At 35.0% G+C, this 21,279-nt stretch overlaps 1 protein-coding gene across 9 annotated transcripts in view; it reads right to left on the minus strand.

Moving 5' to 3' along the window:
* The window catches only part of LOC143039407 (histone-lysine N-methyltransferase SETD1-like), a 109,231-nt gene extending 88,479 nt beyond the window's left edge, over positions 1-20,752 (minus strand). For 3 of the 9 annotated variants that reach the window (XM_076209394.1, XM_076209395.1, XM_076209387.1), the window contains exons 1-3: positions 20,264-20,750; positions 12,904-12,955; positions 1,420-1,543 (exon numbers count right to left, since the gene is read on the minus strand). The gene's annotated coding sequence lies outside the window, so the exon portion shown is untranslated. Of the gene's footprint in view, positions 1-1,419; positions 1,544-12,903; positions 12,956-19,132; positions 19,273-20,263 lie in introns of those variants that run through there. The other 6 variants (XR_012967634.1, XM_076209389.1, XM_076209390.1 and 3 more) reach the window with 6 other exon arrangements.
* Between the last annotated feature and the right edge of the window lie 527 nt (positions 20,753-21,279).

Raw genomic sequence — 21,279 nt, forward strand, 5'->3', positions numbered from 1 at the left:
TCACCTCACATTTTTGTATATAAGCATATGCCTTCCACTATGTATTCATTCTGCTGAAGAGGGTCACAGTTAGTGATCGAAATATACAGAACGTTCGACAATAGTGTCTTCTTTTCTCCGACTGTGGGATAAAAAAAAAAGTTTATTTTATCAATGTGCTACGACATTACTTTATAGTGAATATATATATATATATATATATACACACACACACACAAACAAATAAAATACAAAATAAAGAAAAATCTAAAACCCTGAAGACAAATGGCAAAGAGGGCATAATAAGTGTACTTCTATTCCTATAAATTAGAATACAATTTAGCCACCCTCCTCATATAAAGGAGGAAGCTCTTTGGTATATAGGTATATATACAATTAATAAATGCAATTAATCAAGTATATGAATATTACAAGGTGAACACAAAAATTCTATCTCCTAGGTCACCACATCTTGCCTGAATTTTTTGCACAACAATTGAATATTTTTTGCAAAAGTGAAATGTAGGATTTTATTCCAATCAACATACAATTTGCAATTACATTTTGGTGTAACTAATTTCTTAAAGATGAGTGTGATGTACCACTCAATCAATCTGTGGGCCCAGGTTGCTCCCACAGATGATTTGCAAATCATAGTTAGGCTCCAGTTTAGCCCACAAGTCATTCAAGGATATGTTGTACTGCTATTTGAATTGGGTGAGAGCAGGGTAGTGTAGAATGAAGTGTTCAGTATTTTCAATGTGGTGATTACATCTAGGGCAATTTGGATCTGTGACCAGGCTCATTCTGTGTTGATATAGTATTTCTTTAGTGCTGATTGGTGTCCTGAATGCAGTTATGCCATGATTTTTGCCTGTAGGTGGAGTGATTTCTTGGTAAGGTTGCCTATGAGAGTGAAATGTAGTAATGAGTAGGTGTGGGGATTTATCTTGCAGCACTTGATTTTTCATCTGAGTGTGTACAAGATTTTTACATATATTTGTAAATGCTGTTGTACCAAGCTGGTCATGCAGGAAACTGTGGGTTGCACTGTACCCAGCAATAGCCCCATGACTGTCCCCAAAAATATCTTGGAGAAAAAATACTACAAAGGTGTGTGGTGCATATACACTGGAAAGTAAAGGATATATTCCTTGTATTCAATGCAATTACTGCATCTGCGGCATGTGTTATCTGGAGCCAGGGCAATTCATGTTGACCTGAGGTGACCCCATCATAAAATTTATTAAACGAAAATTCTCTCTAGTTTTTCTTCTAGTAACAAGCAAAAACACCTATTAAAAACCAATATATTTACTTTCAAGGATGCATCTTATCTTGTATTCTAGACTTTAGCCTTTTATATTTAATTCTGCTTTTGGCATTGCAAATCCATTCAGTGACAAAAGCAAGTAATGAAAATACAATTTATGCACACACCTGAATGAAAGTTTACATCCATACAAAAGCTGAAGCGAGTCCCCAGGGTGCAGGTTTCATGATGCACATGTGTGAACATCACGCAGTCTTCCATACTGCTTTAATCCTCCATTTGGTAGACTTTCTAGATAAACAATAAAAGAAAAGGAGTCCATGTAAACTAGTTATCACAAGCCTGTGTTCTGAAATCTATTCATCTAAATCTTTGCCTTATTTTGTTTATGACTCGAAAACAATCTCCATACTAAATTTACAGAATTCATATCTGAAGTAATTTTCTTATCTATAATTTCCTTTCCAAATTTATCTAATTCTTTGTCATATATCTTTTCAAATTTGCAGGTCTCCATATCTTAACAATGAAATGTCATTGAATTCAAGAAAAGTTCTCCACATTATAAAAATTCAAGTTTGCTTCAAGTCTTTATTGTGTATCCCAAGTATTTAAGTTATATACACACTTCATTATTAATAATGTATTACATGCAAACTAAAAAAAATATATATTTATATGCTACCAATGTTTGATTTCTTCAATGAAAGCATACTAAAGCCAAAATCTATAACAAATGAGACAAAGAAAAATAACTGATAAAAATGTGAATGAAAACAGAGTAACATAAACATTAAGGCAAAGAGTATGGTATAGAATTAATTAGTTTAACAACATAGGATAACATACAGTATATATGCTGAGAGAAAAAATAGATAAAGAAAGACAAGTAACAAAAATAATAAAAAACAATTTAGTTATGAAATACTTCTCAATCCTTTCAACACATTGACACATTTTATCTGTTGTCTGCTTCATTCAGCAGAGACCAGACTGAAGAAAATTTCAAAGAAATCCACTTCAATTGCCCATCTAATCATGGAATGAAAATCTAGTCTTTTTGACAACAAAATATATTAATGTCAGTGTTAAAGAGATCAATGATACAAAAGGAAATCCTTATTTCTAAGGATTAAGATTTGTTAGGATTAGGGTTTGAAAACAAACCAAATTGCTGAATTCATATTTCACCCTTTACAGGGTCACAAAGTCATTTGGAGTGGGAAGGGTGGCTGCATGAGAGCTTGCTCAGAGAGACTGTGGGGACTAGTGCTGGCGAGTGAGTGAAGCAACACTCTCCCTGGCATACTCCCAATAGATGATGTTGAAAGTTATTTCCTAAACAAGTTCTTGTGTTATGTTTTTCCTGCAAGAGAGACAGTGGAGCTACCAATTTTCAAAATCTGTCAACCCCTTCACTTCCATCAAACAGTGCATCCCTATAGGGCACTTGGTTTTTTGACTGAGCCCAATATCTCTTTCCATCAACTTCAATTGTATTTCTTACTCTCTTTCACACATTAATTTGACAAACAATGATTGCTCCCCTTCTACTTTCAGCTGATGTCACAGAAACAGTCCAATACCAGTACATAGACTGAAGTCCAAAGTTTCTTTCTAGAGAGGTCTGTGGGAATACTCAAGGGCTATTGCCAGCTACTGTGGGGGCTGCAGGTGTTCCACTTAATGAAATTTGAGCCAACAATTGATCATTATTATCATTACATTGTTATGGACTGTCATTTACCAGTGCTTCTATCCTTGTGGACAATATTGCACCATTTTTGTTTTATATAATGAATGCTGAACACCCAACCTATGATATTCAAAGGCTACCTCTTGCTACCAGCTTGTAACTGTTAACCTAACAAACTGACACTAGGTATGGATCCTTTCAGTCCTCAGATACTCCTGTTCTCTCATAACATAAATTACACATCTTAACTAACCACTCACTGCCTCACCTGATCTTAATTGTAAAATGTAACCGATGTCAAATGACAATAAATGAAAAGATTGTAACAGATACAAACTGATGACACCTCTCTAATTATCCAATCTGATTTATGATTCAATTTTTTTAATTACCCACATGTGTCATCTGGTTGATCTACACCTAACTACTCCATTTTCCCCAATCTACTATTCTTTGTGTCTTTCAGACCTTCAAAATTCATTACTACAGCAAGCATGTTAGTTTGCTACAATCCATATATATATATATATATATATATATATATATATATATATATATATATATATATATATATATATATATATATATATATATATATATATTTCCTCTTTACAAGGGAAAGGGGCCCAAGTGTGAGTGTAGTAGTTTCAGAGGGATCAGCTTGTTGAGTGTAGCTGGGAAGGCTTATGAGAGGGTCTTGATTGAGAGAATTAGGAGGAACAGATGGAGTAATTGGTGAGGAACATTGTGGTTTTAGGACAGGTAGGGGTTGTGTGGATCAGATTTTTGTGGTAAGACAGATATGTGAGAAAGCTATAGGAAAACGTAAGGATGTTTTTTGAGCTTCTATAGATTTTGAAAAGGCTTATGACAGTGTAGACAGGAAGGCACTGTGGGAGGTATTGCAGATATATGGGATAGGAGGAAAGCTGTTAAGAACAGTCAAGAGTTTTTACGAGAATAGTAGAGCTTGTATTAGGATTAGAAATGGATAGAGTGAATGGTTTGAGGTAAAAGTGGGACTTCGTCAGGGATGTGTTATGTTGCCCTGGCTGTTCAATCTATACATGGATGGGGTGGTGCGAGAGGTGAATGCAAGGGTGGTGGGTCAGGGGATGATGGTGAAAGAAAATGGAGAAAAGTGGGAAATAAGCCAGTTGTTGTTTGCTGATGACATTGCGCTTGTAGCAGGATCAGAGGAGGGATTGAGGAAGTTAGTGACAGAGTTTGAGAAGGTGTGTGAAAGAAGGAAGCTGAAGATAAATGTGGGTAAAAGTAAGGTGATGAGATGTACAAGGGTAGAGAGTGACAGTAGGCTGTAAGTGAGCATTTAGCGAGAGAGACTGGAGGAAGTGGATAGTTTTAGATACTTGGGTGCAAATGTGGCAGGAAAGAGAGGAGTGGGGGTGGAGGTAGAATGCAGATTGAGAGAAGCAAGTAAATGCCTTGGTGGATTAAAAAGTGTAATGAGAAATAGACATCTGGGAATGGATGCTAAGAGGAGGTTATATGAAGGAGTGATTGGGCCGACAGTACTATACGGGGCAGAAATGTAGAACATAAGTGAGGAAAAGAGTAGTTTGATTGTGTTTGAGATGAAATGTCTGAGAAGTATGATGTGGGTTACTAAGCTACATAGAGTGAGAAATGAGGAGGTGAGGAGGAGAACGGGGTGGAAAGGGAGTTGGGAGATACGGTTGATGAAAGAGTATTGGGATGGTTTGGACACATGGAAAGAATGAGTGAAGAAAGATAAATAAAAGGGGTGTGGAAGGCAGAGGTGGAAGGAGTGAATACGAGGGGGTGTCCTAGGATGAGATGGATGGATGAGGTAAAAGGGGCATTATGAAAGAGAGGAATGTCTGTTGAGGAAGGACGGGAGAGGACAGATGATAGGGGTGAATGGTGAATGATTGTGTATGGATGATGCTGTGATGCATTAGGGGGAGTGGGTGGGGAATGGGGGGTGAGGAAGTATGTATGAGAAATAAATTGACCCAGCCCGAAGGAATTTCTCCCCATCTTCTCCCTTTTTGCATGAGGGGATGGAGAGGGGGGTCGCCAAATAAATGAAGTGGCCTTGCTGTGGATGTACTGTGTCTTGCGACACTGCTTCTGACCCAGGGCAGTGGACAGGATGCAAGGATGACCCATCATCCAGGAGGTGCCAATATGAGAGGGAGGGAGGAAGGTGGAAGGGAGTGGAGTATGTAAGGAATGGAATGGGTTGGGGTGGTTTCTATGCTTTTTTTCTTTTTTGGCTACCCCCTGTGTAAGGGGACAAAAAGCCTTTGGTGTGTGTGTATGTGTGTATATATATATATATATATATATATATATATATATATATATATATATATATATATATATATATATATATATATATATATATATATATTTATTCTTGACCATCCATTTAACAGACCCTGATGCAATGGATCCTTGATTTAGCAGACGAAAATATCCTGTCCATTATAGAGCCGGAAGATGGCCCAATAGTCCGCTCCTGTGTACAGTTGTCCAATCCAAATCATTCATCCAGTGATACATCAACTCATATCAACAGGGACGGACTGGGATGTTAAAGCAGTCCGGGCATTTTTCACTCAGAGCAGCCCCATGAGAGGGGGTGAGTGGTGAGCGAATATAGTTAATATATTTTAGGGGTATTTTAAGGCCTATGTTGGGAGGGAGATAACTGTCTATTTTAGATAATATCTATAATAATTAAACTGTTGAAAAATAGATATATAATTTTTTCCGAAGTACAGCTGGCCCTTGCACCAGCCCACTTGGGCACAAAAGAACCGGCCCACCGGGCATTGCCCAAATGCCCTAATGGCCAGTCCGCCCCTGCGTATCAGCACCATGCTGTCAAAGAAAGAACTTTATTTCTGCTCATTTATTTTATATTTACCTGTTGTGCACATTAAAACTAATCAATAATACAATATTACCATTTCATTTTCAGGCAAAGTAAAAGAAACCAATAAATACCATACCAAACTGCCAATAATGGTCATTTGTCCATTATCTATTGGTTCGGTCCATTCTGTTTACATTTGGCAGGAACGGACCAGTCCTTGCATGCATTTCCCTGTTAAATGGAGGGTTGAGTGTGAATGTGTATTTACCTAGTTGTATTTCACGGGAAGGGGAGCTTTGTTGGTGTCTCTATATCTCGTTTTATCTAGACTGTTTTTAAATCTGTGTATCGTTTTTGCACACACCACATTCTCATCTAACCTGTTCCAAACATCTATTATCCTGTGGGGAAAGCTGTTCTTTTTCAGGTCTCTTCTATAATTGTCTTTATTGATTTTCTTTCAATGTCTTGTACCTCTACCATCCCATTTTATTAGATCCTCTCTATCAATAATTTCCATGCCTTTCATGATTCTATAGTTATCATGTCTCCTCTCTCTCTTTGCTCCAATGTCTGTAGCTCAAGTTTTGCCACCCTCTCCTCATATGATAGTTCTGAGAGCATTGGTGCGCCAATTTCCTAATTGCTATTTGTATTCTTTCAAGTTTTGTTATACATTTTTTTTGTACTTGATGAACACGTCGTCGCTACATACTCCAATTTTGGTCTTATCAAAGTGACTAGCATTTTCTTCACCATTTCTTCATCCAGGTATATAAATGCCACTTTCATTGATCTTATTATAAGTTTCTTCAAAAATTTTGTTTATATGTTTCTCAGGACATATTATTCATAATATTGACTCCTAGGTCCCTCTCTTTTTCCACTTTTTTAATTTCTTCCTCTCCCAATGTATATGATCCTACTATTCTTTTTTTGCTTCTTCCGAATTCCATTATACTACACTTCTTAATATTGAATTCTACCTCCCACTTCCTACTCCATTCTCATACTTTATTGAGATCAGTCTGTAGCAACTCACAATCTTCTTCGGTGTTCACTTTTTTCAACATTTTTGCATTGTCTGCGAAGAAGCTTATATAACTTTCAATTCCTTCATATCATTAATATATATAGCAAACATTATTGGGACCAAAATTGTTCCTTGTGGAACTCCACTAATCACCCCATCCTAATTGGAATGTTTGTCTCTTATCACCACTCTCATTTTCCTTTCATGCAAGAAGTCTTCCAACCACTTAAGCAGTTTGCCCTGTATTCCTCCTGCAGTTTCTAATTTCTTTAGCAATTTTCTTATGTGGTACCTTATCAAAAGCTTTTTTCAGGTCTAGAAAGGCACAATCAGCCCATCCATCTCTTTCCTGTATTATATCTACTAGTTTTGAATAGAAACACATCAAGTTTGTGACACATGATCTTTTATCCCTTTTATCTTTTAACTTGCTACATCTTTAGTTGTACCAACATTTTACTTATCCTTTTTCTTGTTTTTGTCTTGGAACATACTTTTCCACTCCTTTATAAATTTTTGTCAAAATTTTCCATTTCTCTTCTACTTTGTTTCATCTTTATATATCCTTTCCCAGTCTGCTTTTTGAAAAAAGTTCTCATTTCATAAAAAAAAATAAAAAAATCCATGCATCATTCTTCCCTTTCTACATTGTTTTTTCCCATGTATTTTTCATTTAGTTCCAGTTCAACTAATATGTGGTTACTTTTACTTAGTGGTGTCTTATATTCAATCTTGTCCACTATTTCAGGTTCTAATTTGATTATTAGGTCTAGTCTCAATGGCTCTTCCTCATTTCTATACCTAGTGTTCTCTTGTATCCATTGTGTCATTGTATGTTCTATAATCATATCAAGTAGTACATTTTCCCATAAGTCATCTCCACCCTTCACTGTCATCTCTTCCCAGATTTCTTTACAATTAAAGTCACCCATTATAGCTATTCTTCCTCCATCTTCCATTATCTTATTTAGGGTTATCCTTGTATCTTCTGACATAGGCTTGTGTTCTCTCTCTTCCCACGAAGCCATTTTAGGAGGCACATAATTTACCACAAACTTCCTGCTCTTCTTGTCCCTCTCCTCTATTTCCATCATAATCATTTCCAATATATTCTTTCCATATGTAACATTCCTCACATTTATATTCTTCTTAATCAGGAACATAACTCCACCCCCTTGTTTTACTTCTCTGTTTCCAATCCAATAATTATATACACCATGTCCTACACTGCTGGGTGGTAATGGACCTTTCAATTTTGTCACCACAATTCCCATTATGTCCGGTTCTTTTTCCTTCAGTTAATCATTCAGTTCATTCAAGCCTGTTATTAAGCCATCTATATTTGTGAAAGACACTTTTAATTTTCTGTTACCTCCATCCTGTTTTCTGTTTCCCTTCCATTTTTCTCTCCTATGAACCATCTCCTCACTTTCATATCAACTACTCTCCAATAGAATTTCTCTTTGTCTCTGTTCTGTTCTCGTTTTTTTCCTTAGCTTCAATTCTTTTTGTTTTCTCTTCCTCTTTATTCATCTCTCTTTTTATCCATACCTGTTTGTACTGATCATTTTCTGCTAGTTTTCCTGTTTTTGATTAGGAATTCTCTGCTGTCGTTTGTGACCTTAATTGGTCTGGTTTTGTCTATACTGTATTTCCCTAGTCTATGTATTTCATTTTCTTTCCCTATTTCCTGTTCACCTTGAAATATCTTTAATACCTTATTCACTCTCTCATCTCTTACTCTTGTAGTCTTATTTGGAGTATACTTTTCTTCCATTCCTAATATAATTATACATTTCTTTTTATCTGCTAAGTCTCTTACTATATTCTCCTTCTCTCTCATCATTTTAATAACTGTGTCCTTAGTGTGTTCCTTCATTTGTTGTTTCACTATATCTCTAAATTCAATTTTGCTATCCTCCTGAACCTTTTCCAACCACTTATCTCTTTTGTTATGGACTCTTTATTCTCTTTATTATTCCTCATTCTCATCCTTTCCTTTTAACTGTCTTTTTAGTTCTTCTATTTCTATATTTAGATTTTGGTTCTCCTTCTTTAGTTCTTCCAATTTATCAACTCTTTGTATAATTAGTGCAAGTTGGCTAAACCTACCCTCCCATGATTCATTCATTTTTGTTAGTTTTTCCTCAAGACTTGCTAATTGGGGGAGGTTGTCATCTCCTCCCTCATTAAATCCATAGAAATAATTACCTCCACTTTCTATTGTGCTGCTCTTATCTCTATTTCTAATTTTAATGCCTTTACTGATTTGTTCAACTTCAGCTGTGTCATCTGCACATTCATGTTTACATTCCTTCTAACGTCCGGGGCCCGTTCGTACCCTTCCTCATTTTCTTTAATTTTCCTCAATAATCCCTCCCCTTCTCCTTTTTCTTCACCTACCCACTACACCACAAGCTTTCCCCTTCCCTACTAATACAACACAGGCACTCCATCATTGTAATCCACGAAAATTGCGTTTTTTTCCGGAGTTCCAATCTTCACTGTCAATCCAACATGTGTATTTACCTAGTTGTATTTTACGGCAAGGGAAGCTATGCTCTTGGTGGCCCATCTTCATATCTCATTTTATCTAGACCGTTTTTAAATTCGTGTATTGTTTTTGCACACACCACATTTTCATCTAACTTGTTCCAAATGTCTATTATCCTGTGGGGAAAGCTGTTCTTTTTCAGGTCTCTTCTATAATTGTCTTTTTTTATTTTCTTTCCATGTCCTCTTGTATCTCTACTATCCCATTTTATTAAATTCTATCAATAATTTCTATGCCTTCCATGATTCTATAGTTATCAAGTCTCCTCTCTCTCTTCTTTGCTTCAATATTTGTAGCTCAAATTTTGCCAGTCTCTCCTCATATGATAGTTCTGAGTGTTGGTGACAATTTCGTAATTGCTCTTTGTATTCTTCCAAGTTTTAATATACATTTTTTTGTACTTGGTGACCACGTTGTCCCTGCATACTCCAATCTTGGTCTTATCAAAGTGATTAGTATTTTCTTCACCATTTCTTCATCCAGGTATGTAAATGCAAATTTGGTTGTTCTTATTAAATTATGTTTCTCCAAAAATTTTGTTTATATGTTTCTCAGTGAACATATTATTCATAAAAATGACTCCTAGGTCCTTCTCATTTTCCACTTTTTTAATTTCTTCCTCTCCCAGTTTACAAGATCCCACTTTTCTTTTTTTGCTTCTTCCAAATTCTATTATACTACACTTCTTAACCCCTTCCATACGGTGCCACACACGTAGGCGTCATGAGGAGCAAGTGGATTCGCGACGCTGCCATATCGGCGTCTTGATTATATTTATTGTAGTCGCCCCTGTGTTTTTACATTCTCTCCAATCTGCTCTTAATCCCATTCTCTGTGGTTTTCAAAATTCACGGGTGAAAGAGAGAACGATCGATATAAGCCGTGACTATATTTTATGATGCGAGTATTATTACGACACGTCGTATGGCTGGCATTGGCTGCCCACGAGATTTAAGTCCCGTAGTGAAGTGGTTAATATTGAATTCCATCTCTCACTTCCTACTCCATTCCCATACTTTATTGAGGTCACTCTGCTGCAACTCACAATCTTCTAGTGTTCACTTTTTTCAACAGTTTTGCATCATCCACAAAAAGCTCATACAACTTTTAATTCCTTTATCCATATAATTAATATATAGCAAATATTATTGGGGCCAAAACTGTTCCTTGTGGAACTCCGCTAATCACTTCACCCCAATTAGAATGTTTGTCTCTTATCACCACTCTCATTTTTCTTTCATGCAAGAATTCTTCCATCCACTTCAGCAGTTTGCCCTGTATTCCTCCTGTCATTTCTAATTTCTTTAGCAATTTTTTTTGTGTGGCACCTTATCAAAAGCTTTTTTCAGGACTAGAAATGCACAATCAGTCTATCTCCTTGTATCACATTTATTAGTCTTGAATAGAAACACATCAAGTTTGTGACACATGATCTTCCTTGTCGATCCAAATTGCCTTGGATTTAGTACACTGTTTCTTTCCAAATGCCTTACGCATCTAATTTTTATAATTCTTTCACAAATTTTAGCTACCGTACTTGTAAGAGAGACCAATCTATAGTTAGTAGGGTCTTCCTTGTTTCTCCCTTTATATATTGGTACTATATTTATTCTTTTCCAATCTTCTGGAACTTTTCCTTCTTTCAATGAACTGCTTATTAGACAATGTATTTTGTCTGTTAGTTCGTTCCTGCATTCTCTCAAAATCCAATTTGCCATTTCATCTGGCCATTTTCTAACATCGAGATTACTCAAGTGACTCATTATTTCTTTCCTTGTTACTTCTATCTCTTTCATAGGGGGGTCTTTCTCCTCCCACTTGACATCTCTAAGTTCTATGTTCTCCCTTGTAAACACTGATTTAAAATGCTTGTTCATAATTTCTGCCATTTCTATTTCCTCTGTGTATTAAACTCCTCCTTGTCGCAGTTTCACTAATTCTTGTTTGTTTTTCAGTTTGTTGTTTACAAATCTTTAAAATAGTTTTGGTTGATCTTTACATTTTTCTATGACATCCTTTTCGTATTTTCTCTTTTCTTCTCTGCACACTTGTACATATTGATTTCTATAACTAGTATATATTTTCCATTTTTCAGGTCTTTTGTCTTTCTTTTATTTTATCCAAGCTTTATCCCTTTTGTCTTTTAACTCTACATCTTTTGTTGTACCAACATTTTACATATCCTTTATCTTATTTTAGTCTTGGAACATACTTTTCCACTCCTTCCTTATAAATCTTTGTCAATTTTTTCCATTCCTCTTCTAGTGTTGTTTCCTCCTTGTGTATCCTATCCCAGTCTTTTTGAAAAAATTATCTTATTTTATCAAATTTGTTTTTTCATACACCAATCTTCTCTTTCTATATTGTTCGTTTTTTCCCATGTATTTTTCCTCATTTAGTTACAGTTCAACTAATATGTGGTCACTTTTACTAAGTGGTGTCTTACATTCAATCTTGTCCACTATTTCAGGTTCTGATGTGATTATTAGGTCCAGTCTCGATGGTTCTCCCTCATTTCTATTTTTGTTAGTTTCTCCTCTAGACTTACTAGTTGGGGAAGGTTGTCATCTCCTCCCTCAAAGAATATGGACACAATGCATCAACAATATCCACGATCATTAAGCAGAAAGCTGTAATAAAGAAGGTGCAGCCTTCCAAAGGCATCACCATTATTTTGAAGCTTAGAACTGACTTACATAATGAGATGGAGCACCTACTTTTAATATGGATTAAGGAGAAGGAGTTGGCTGGTGACTCTGTTATGGAAACAATAATCTCAGAAAAGGCTATTACTATCTTCCAAGGCCTTAAACATGATGCAGCTCCATTCGCCACTATCACCTGTCTCCATGGTATATATATGATATTTATCATTGTTATTTTACCACTCTGCATGTTATTACTCATGTATTTATCTATAAATTGTGCTTGTTTTGTGTAATTTTAGTTTGTTTTGGGTAATTTCATATCGCTGGAACAGATTAATTAAACTTTCATTAATCTAAATGGGAATATTTTTTTTTGAGATACGTTTTCTTTTACATACGACATCGGTCACAGAATGAATTAATTTCGTATCTCAAGGTATCACTCTGTATATATATATATATATATATATATATATATATATATATGTATATATTATATATGTATATACACACCCAAATTTACTGCATGACTGACTGCAACACCAGTTTCATTTATTTATAGGAATTATCAATATGCAAAAGTGTTTAAAGGTAAGTATCCCTATCAGATGTAGATTTCCTATACAATCACACAATATATATATATATATATATATATATATATATATATATATATATATATATATACACACACATACACACATATATACAACTACAGATGATGAAGAAAATATCTTGGATAATATTAATTTTGGCAAAAACTGTATGACTCAGTGACCATAGCCACACAAATCAATGCCACAGTTTAGAGGTTAGGACTTTTGCTGCTTAGAGACTTATTTATATATATATACCTTTGTTTTCCTCTTTTTTCCACCACTCTGGCCATGAGTTGGATAGACCACCCTATAAAAAGAGAGAAAAAAGTGGTCAGTCCTTATATGATCCACTTCTAGTTCTATTGCCCTTGTTCAACAAGAGCCTTCAAAGTTCACTTTTCTCAAGAATTGTTGAAGTTCACTTTTTCATAGTTTGTTTCTTTACATTAACTCAGCATTGAGACTTCTCCCTTGGAGCTCATGATTAAACGATTCTCATATTTCATTAAACATACATTTCTTCAGCACTCATCAAAACTGTTTAATATGTCATATTACAGGTTCACCATTTGTCCACAATTCCTAACAATACTGTTTTCTTATAATGTAGATTTGTATGATTCTACTGATTTGCATTTTTCCTGTTACAAATAAGCTATTTATGAGTTACAAACCCATCCCCACTTTCCTGGGTAATGAAGCCATTGTTTCAAATGCCATACACTATCAAAACACTATAAATTAGAGGAAGAAGAAAAAAAAATATATATTTTAGTTGTGCACACCTATGCAATATAGCATTAGAAAATTAAATATTAATTTTGTAAATTATAATACATGAATGTAGTATGCTATTTTTTTGGCACATACAAATAACAATAAACCTAGCTACAAGCAAATCTACTAATGCACAAAACCACCATGCTGTCGTCTGTGCAGTCCAATCACTGTCAATTAGAAGATGGCTTTCACGCTGTGGACCGGGTGTTCTCCAACTCTAATTCAATAAGTGCTGTTACAAAGACAATAGGGCTTCCTTGGACTTTATGAGAGAACACAGGGTTCTGCTGTCATCTGTTAACTGCCCATGGTACAATAATAACCAGGCCATAAGCATCCACAACAACAACGATCCGGAGGCACACAAACACTTGCTGCAGCCACCACAAACACATCACACCCACTACACTACATAGCAGAACACCCACACACACCAAGAAACATTAAAACAACACCCAAAGACCTGTATCACACACAGATACTCTCTTCTCTTCCTCCACAACCACCAAATACCAGCCTCCAGAAACATATTCATAATCATATCACTCACCGCTCCATTAACGCACTGAAAGACAACACACTGCTGCATGTCAGACCCCCTGATATCCACCCTTCTGAATCATCTCTCCCACGAAAGGACAGAGTCCACCTGGCCAGACTGCAGTGCAGCCACCACCCAGCACTTCTAAGCTACCAGAAGAGGCTGGATGACCACATTGTGAACAGCTGCCCAGGATGTAACACTTCACCCCATACCATACAACACATAATGGAAGACTGCATTATACACAATCATCCACGCAAACAACACTTACTTACTTAAGCATATTACGCAGACCAGTCGAGGAGACGACTCTTTACTGCGCTCACAGGGTAAACTTAAACTATAGCTTGTGGCTCTGGCGGAGTGGCCGACGGGTCAAATCTAAGTTTGAAGTCTCTCCAGTGGCAGTCAAACATACACTCTATAAAGGATTTGTGGGAAAACCCAGTTTCGGCTGTGGCATTCCTTGGGGAGATGGGACTGCTCGGACAGACAGTCTAGGGAACAACAACAACAACAACAATGATCCAGATGATCTTTAGAATTTGAGGTACCCAATTACTATACATGGGTTTATGTAGGTTAGGTTGGGTAAGGTTAGAATACACAAATTTAGCATCCTTTCATTTCATCGACCTCGGCACATATCAAAACAAACATGGCATATCATTCAACCACCATGACTTTTTTGTTATTGATTTCCACCAAGAAAATTGCATATTACGTTGATGTATTATAATTTACAAAATTAATAATTAATTTTCTATAGCTATATCACGTAGGTGTGAACAACTAAATATTTACACACAAAAAATTCTAAACACATTTTCCTGATCTCCTAACAAACACGATCTTGTCCTTATCAAATGGTTTGCATTTTGCTATAAAAAGTGGAGTGCATTTATTTTATTATAATTTTTACTGTAAAAAAAAATATATATAAAAAAATCCCTTATCAGCAAAACTGATGAGGAAATGCACAAAGTAAAATATATAACCAGCGAACACCAACAAAATATGACTTCTTTCTCCAGCATTAAGGACCCACAACTATAACAGCAACTCTATATCCGTTATTTTGTCCCATGAAGTTAAGTTGCACCCAAAACATAGCATATAATCCTGGTCAAAAGCTATAATACTCGTAATACTCAAAACAGTAAGTAATGGGTACAGTAGGATTCATTTGATTTGCTAATGCCCCTACTTTAATGTATAATACACTACATTATTTCCTGATTAGATAAAATTATGTTTTAGTGAGCTAACACTTCCTCCAGTGACATTTGGCAAGAAGCCTAAGTTGAATCAAGTACTCATTTGGTATTATTATGATCTTTCTAAGTGGGTCATGCTTGCATCACTTCTAGATTATACCCACAATTCTACAAATTATATTTTCTTTAGTTATAAAGAAGTTTGTTAATTGTAACATTGCCATAGTTGTCTGCACAAGTGCAAGCCAAAATGTAAACAAAGTAGTCAAGAGGTAGCCAGAACGGAAGAAACAGATTGAAAAACACAATTTCCTAGAGGGTTTTTGGTCACCAAATAAAAGTATTTACATATCTATTTTCAAGTACTAATTAACAGTTATTTTAAGTTTAAATACTAAAAATATTGCAGTCATAATCTACTTTATCATTAGAAAAACAAATTTTTGGCAGGCAGGAGATGCTACCATCAACCAAATGAATATTACTTGAAAACCTTTTAACATGCTTACCTGATAACCTTTTAACATCCATGGAATTGACTAAAACATGGGTAGAAAGTATTTCTTAACCAGTTGGCTCTCTTACATTAAGCAAGTGAGGATGAATATGCACTTTGTTTACATTCTGTCAAGAACATCTGACTCCCAGCACTCATCTCTAAAACTGCATTCCCCCAACATATAAGGTGCTAAAATCTAGCTTACATTATCTGATTAATGTGAATAAAAATTCTGAACACTAAGTCATGCATTCTAATACAATTTATTCTCCGCAACTATATAAGCTACAGTACCATTTCCTAGATCTTGTCAAACCATGTCACATATAAAATTTATCCCATTCTCAATCAAACTCCTTTATTGATCTTTGCTGTCAAAGTAAAATCAACAATAAACTCCTCTAAACCCACTCCACTCAATGTACAGCAAAGATATGGGTATATGCTAAGTCTACTTATTACTAATAACTCTCAAGGGTTAAGCACTATCCTGGATATTTTTCCATGCTTACAAAGGATGAGAGCCTACAGACTTACAACTTTCAAATGATCAATATACAAAGTAGATCTTATGCAACATCTTCCTGCAAATGCAGAGAAACGGCATCCTAATTGCAGCACTACAGCATTCACAACACCATACTATTATTGCTACCCAAACTCTTCATTCTAAGAAGGGGAAAAAAAAAGTATGCCAGAGCACGACATAGTGAAAGTTGCATAATATGACAATTTTGTAAGGATAATCAACTGGTTTTCTTCCTATAAAATATACTATAATCCTGATGCACCCATTACAAACTCATTGCTGATAAATTACCCATAACCTGTACATTTTGCTAACTTACTACTCACCCCTCTCTATGATGGAAAAGACAAATAAAAAATAAAAACCAATAATAATAACAATAAATTCCCCAATCTGGTAATAGCAGCTACATTATCCTAATATACATTATTAATGCACTTTTTACTAGGAACCTTTTTACCACTTTGATATCTAATCTCAAAATACCTGAGATCTTGACATACTGGTATATGTTTTTTCAAATAAAAGAAATTACTAATAAACTTTTTACTGGAAAAAATTTCACTTTTCAACATTCTCTCAAAATATCTATAATTTCAACATAAACAGTTTCCTGTGCCATGTTGCCAATGATGCTGTTTCAAATTCTGTCATTCTTTTCACACTTCTAGACATTGTAATTCACATTCATTGGATAAAATACAAACGAATCTAAAAATCAAATACATCTGTCTTTCATGTACTGCTACTTCCATGTCTTATTGTGGCCACTCATGTTCCTGATGACATCATTGATATTAAATGGAGGCAAGCTATCAATTAAAATAACTTTGTACACTCTGCTCCACATAAAAAAAGAGGTATACAGAAGAGCTGGGGTATATAAATACTTCAAGTATAAGAACCAACTTGTAGTGAAGCATCACTGACAATTTTTATACTTTAAACACTAGCTGTGTGATAGTGGCAGCGAGAATAAAACCTATGCAATGGACATTATTTGTCCTACTCTGGCTAATGCATGTCAATTTTGTTGAGATATGTGATATCACGATGGACAGCTTTTTCATAAGTTATTTTTTTAGAGCAGACACCTTTGCAAGGAGTAAATTACTGTACTTCCAGTCATTAATGACGACCAATATTCCAATGTTTCAGTGGTAGGTCATCATCGCAAATATCCAATTTTTCTGATTTTATATAAACCATGATATTGGAAACTACAGCCTTATGACTCTTTCCTAGTCTTTAAACCTATCTATTTATGGGTAATCCATATAAAATTAAACCTAATATAACACTAATACTTCAGGTAATAATGGAGTCACTATGTAAACAATATGCATTTGACTGGTAATACCAGTATTCTGTATATCTCAGCCAATTTTTGGCAATACCTATCCTATCCTAATATTTTATATAACCATACCTAACCTCCATCCGAATGAAGGTGCAACCCTGATGGGGCGAGTCAATTTCTAGACTAGAATCTGCTGAAAAAAGGCAACTATTCCCATCCTCCTACTACTATGCATCAATGACAGGATGCCCATTTGTCCATTGTTTCTCCCTGCAAGATATTTCCTCAACTGGGGTATTGATAGTGTAAGTTTTATATAATCAATATCTTAGGAATTTTGGTGACATCCCTACTGACAAGTCATGCTGCGTTCTTTTATGATTAATGATTAATTACTCAAAAGAAGAATAAGGATCAATTTTAACTTTTAATATTCATCTATTTAGCTATCTTCTAAATCTTTCTAACTCTTCTTTGGTGTACTATTTTACACAGGACATAAGTACTAGTTATTTTCTACAAAATATTTTCCAAGAGTAAGCTACAGAAGAGCCCAAGAATAGTTGCGACTCACTTTGAAAATATGTTTCCAGATGGTGAAACTCAATCTAACCAAGTGTCTAAAGAAGAAAATGAAGAAAAATAAATCATGAAATGATGACAATATTAGCAACAATATAATCTTAATTTAACCAACTTCTATTATATGAACTGTACTCCTTGCCACCTGGATATAATGTACATATACTAATAACTAGCTGTCAGTTGTTTACAAATCCAATCAGATACTAAAAATAATTATCTTAAATATTTTTTTTATTTTACATTTCAAAATTTCTCATGTTTTAACCTCCCATTCACAATAATCTAACTTGATCAAATGTATAATAATATAATTTGATGACGGCAACCATATTATCAATACTGACTTATTTCAACATATCTATTATCATCATGCAAGCAAGAAGAAATTTTAAGCCTTGAGACTTCTCATGTAATACTGACCATATTATTAAGTTATTTCATATACTTGCTAAAAAGTATTTATATGCCATAACCATAGCCTATCCATCTTAAAATACATACCATAACAATGTATGTATTATTTGTAAACAACACCCTCTACTACTAGTATTTCATGTGTAAACAAACAAGTAGTATCAGAATATCGATATGTCGAGTCCTACTAGAAATCTAAATATTACCCTTTATCATGTCAGCATACTACACATTACTTCCAAACCAAAATAACAGGAACCAAACCATAACTAACTAATGTCAACTTCAATGAAAGCAAGTGGGATCTGCTTACACGGAAACAACTGCAAGTTTAATAACATTTTTGCCTACAGGCGCTTTAACAAAGGCCCACTGGATGTTCATGCAATGCATTTTCCGCCACAATAAATCGGTTGTTCATAACATGTTTCATAAATAAAAGAAATACTAAACCCATGCAAGACATCGAACTCTCGTTGGCGGCAAGGACGGACTTAACTCCAACCTGTGTCTAAGCAGATAAACAAAATTTTCTAAAAGCTCAGGACTTATTTGCTTCCACCATTTATCAAGCATTCTGAGCACATCTTTCTGCAACCAAAAGTCTTTACATTACCTTTTTAATTACTTGAAGTCCGTCGAAATCTCATCTTAGTTACTACGAATCATTGTACACCCAAACACAACCGAAGCTTGATAGAACCATGTTCATCTTATAAAAAACAAACATATATCAAGGTTTACGCATCAAATTTTGTATTCCTTTTAAATAAATAAATATAAAATCGGCATTTCTTGTGCTATTTTTTGTTTATTTCCACAAAATATATATTAACAAGGAAGCTTCCAATAGATTTACTCAGTGTTGCCATCGCTAAAATGTTTATTTTGTGCAGCGTCTGACGGCCTACCAAGTCGCCTGTATTATAGCATTTTTATTATGAGTTCCACAATTACATCGTATATCGCTATCCAAAATAGCATTATTTTATCTTCTTAATTTTATATATTGTAGCCGATTTATAATTTAAGGGTGTAGAGCTAAACAGAATCGTATCTAAAGATTTCTGAAAAGTAAAATCGTGAATGCCTACGTACAACAGCTGTTGGAGATAGTAATTGTACAATTTATTTGTATTTTACCCGTCAATTACATTGCATCAGCCGTTGCATTGAAACAGTAGCTTAACATCGAAATTTTCTTTGTCAAGACAAACTGGCTACAGTCCTCAAAGAAAAAGTAAATGATTAAGGCTATGTACCGATTACAAAGGTGACCAGGGAAGACATTCTTGGCAAACACGCATACGCATCCCACGGCTTCATGGATATTCATTTAATTCCGTTTGTTGGTTCATTGTAAGCATTATTTTCAAAACTGGCCATTAAGAGTAAGCGAGGTGGTGCACAGTACTACTGCGAGTATGGATTTTGTATTCACGACCATGTATTTTCTTTTTAACGGGATAAATTCTGTTCACTTTTATAATTGAGTTGCCACAATGGCTATGCATCGAACGCAGGGTTTGGCGTCGGTCCATACTAGGATGGAAGATAGGGTAGAGAACCTACAGTGTATAGTAATACTGCTAGAGCTTGATGGTGTTTGTTGTTCGTGATCCATGTCAACAAAATTTTAATAACAGAGCATGACAAGATTATAAGATATTTCATGGTCTGGCGTATTATTTATTATAGTGTATTCGATGGCAAATGGTAGGTTTATTGAAGTAATTACAATTTTTACCTTTATAAACGTGAAAAATTATGCATTCCATCACAATGCATAATTGCATATCTTGTGCACATACAACGTAGCTCAACTGCGTATGTCTATTGATGATCACGTTTGTCGATAAAGCCACCATTTCTTTCATTCCTCTTGCTCGGACTGCAGTTTCGTGGATGCTGAAAAAGATACGGGTGAAAGCAGAGTAGATATAATATCACTGCACTGTATTCGGGCTTTGGAAAAAAGTTTGTATATACACCAGAAAATGGTGAAAAATTAGTGATTGGCAAAGGATTAAATAAGCTGATAAATGAATACAGATAAATATCTACTGTTAATCATCAATATTGGCAAAAATATTTAATCTATGTTAGTTGTAGGAGACTATCAATAACTTATCTTAATTGTGGGTTGAAAATGTGCCAGTAAAGTAACGAAGTTTTACAAAGGTCTAATGTGGAGACGGTGGTCTCGTTCAGAGGGCGTTTCAAATGCATACTCATTGTTGGAAATATCACGTACTAGTTGGCGACTTGGCTTGGGATTTAAAAAAAAAAGGAAATCAGCAAAATAATTACGAGGGGAAGGTAACAGCCAGAAGAAGTGATAATTGAGGTGGAGATAGGTTATGATATTTATAATCAACAAACAAAGTCGTTGTTTTGCAATAAATGTATATATCAATCCCGCGGATGGCTCGGGGTTGGGATTACACAATCGCCATATTTCGCAAAACTTATTTGGAAAACGAAAATGTTAGGGTGAATTCTGAATCATTTATGAACAGTACAAAAAAGTAACGTATGCGATTTAAGTAGGAAAACAATCTCGGGTGAAATTGCACGTAATATCGCGTAGGGGTGGTTCAAGATATGTATTTTTCCTTTTCAGGAATTCTTTGTACATAAGAAGTTTATTTTTTACCGATTTACCAACTCATCAAGTAGGATTTAGATAATTATCACATTTACACGAACTTAAGTTTATATCTGATTAATTAAAACTTCAGTTATTTCGTGTAGTATAACCTT

This window comes from Oratosquilla oratoria, chromosome 26, assembly GCF_046742065.1.
Source record: "Oratosquilla oratoria isolate Oo_2021 chromosome 26, ASM4674206v1, whole genome shotgun sequence".
Lineage (NCBI taxonomy): Eukaryota > Metazoa > Arthropoda > Malacostraca > Stomatopoda > Squillidae > Oratosquilla > Oratosquilla oratoria.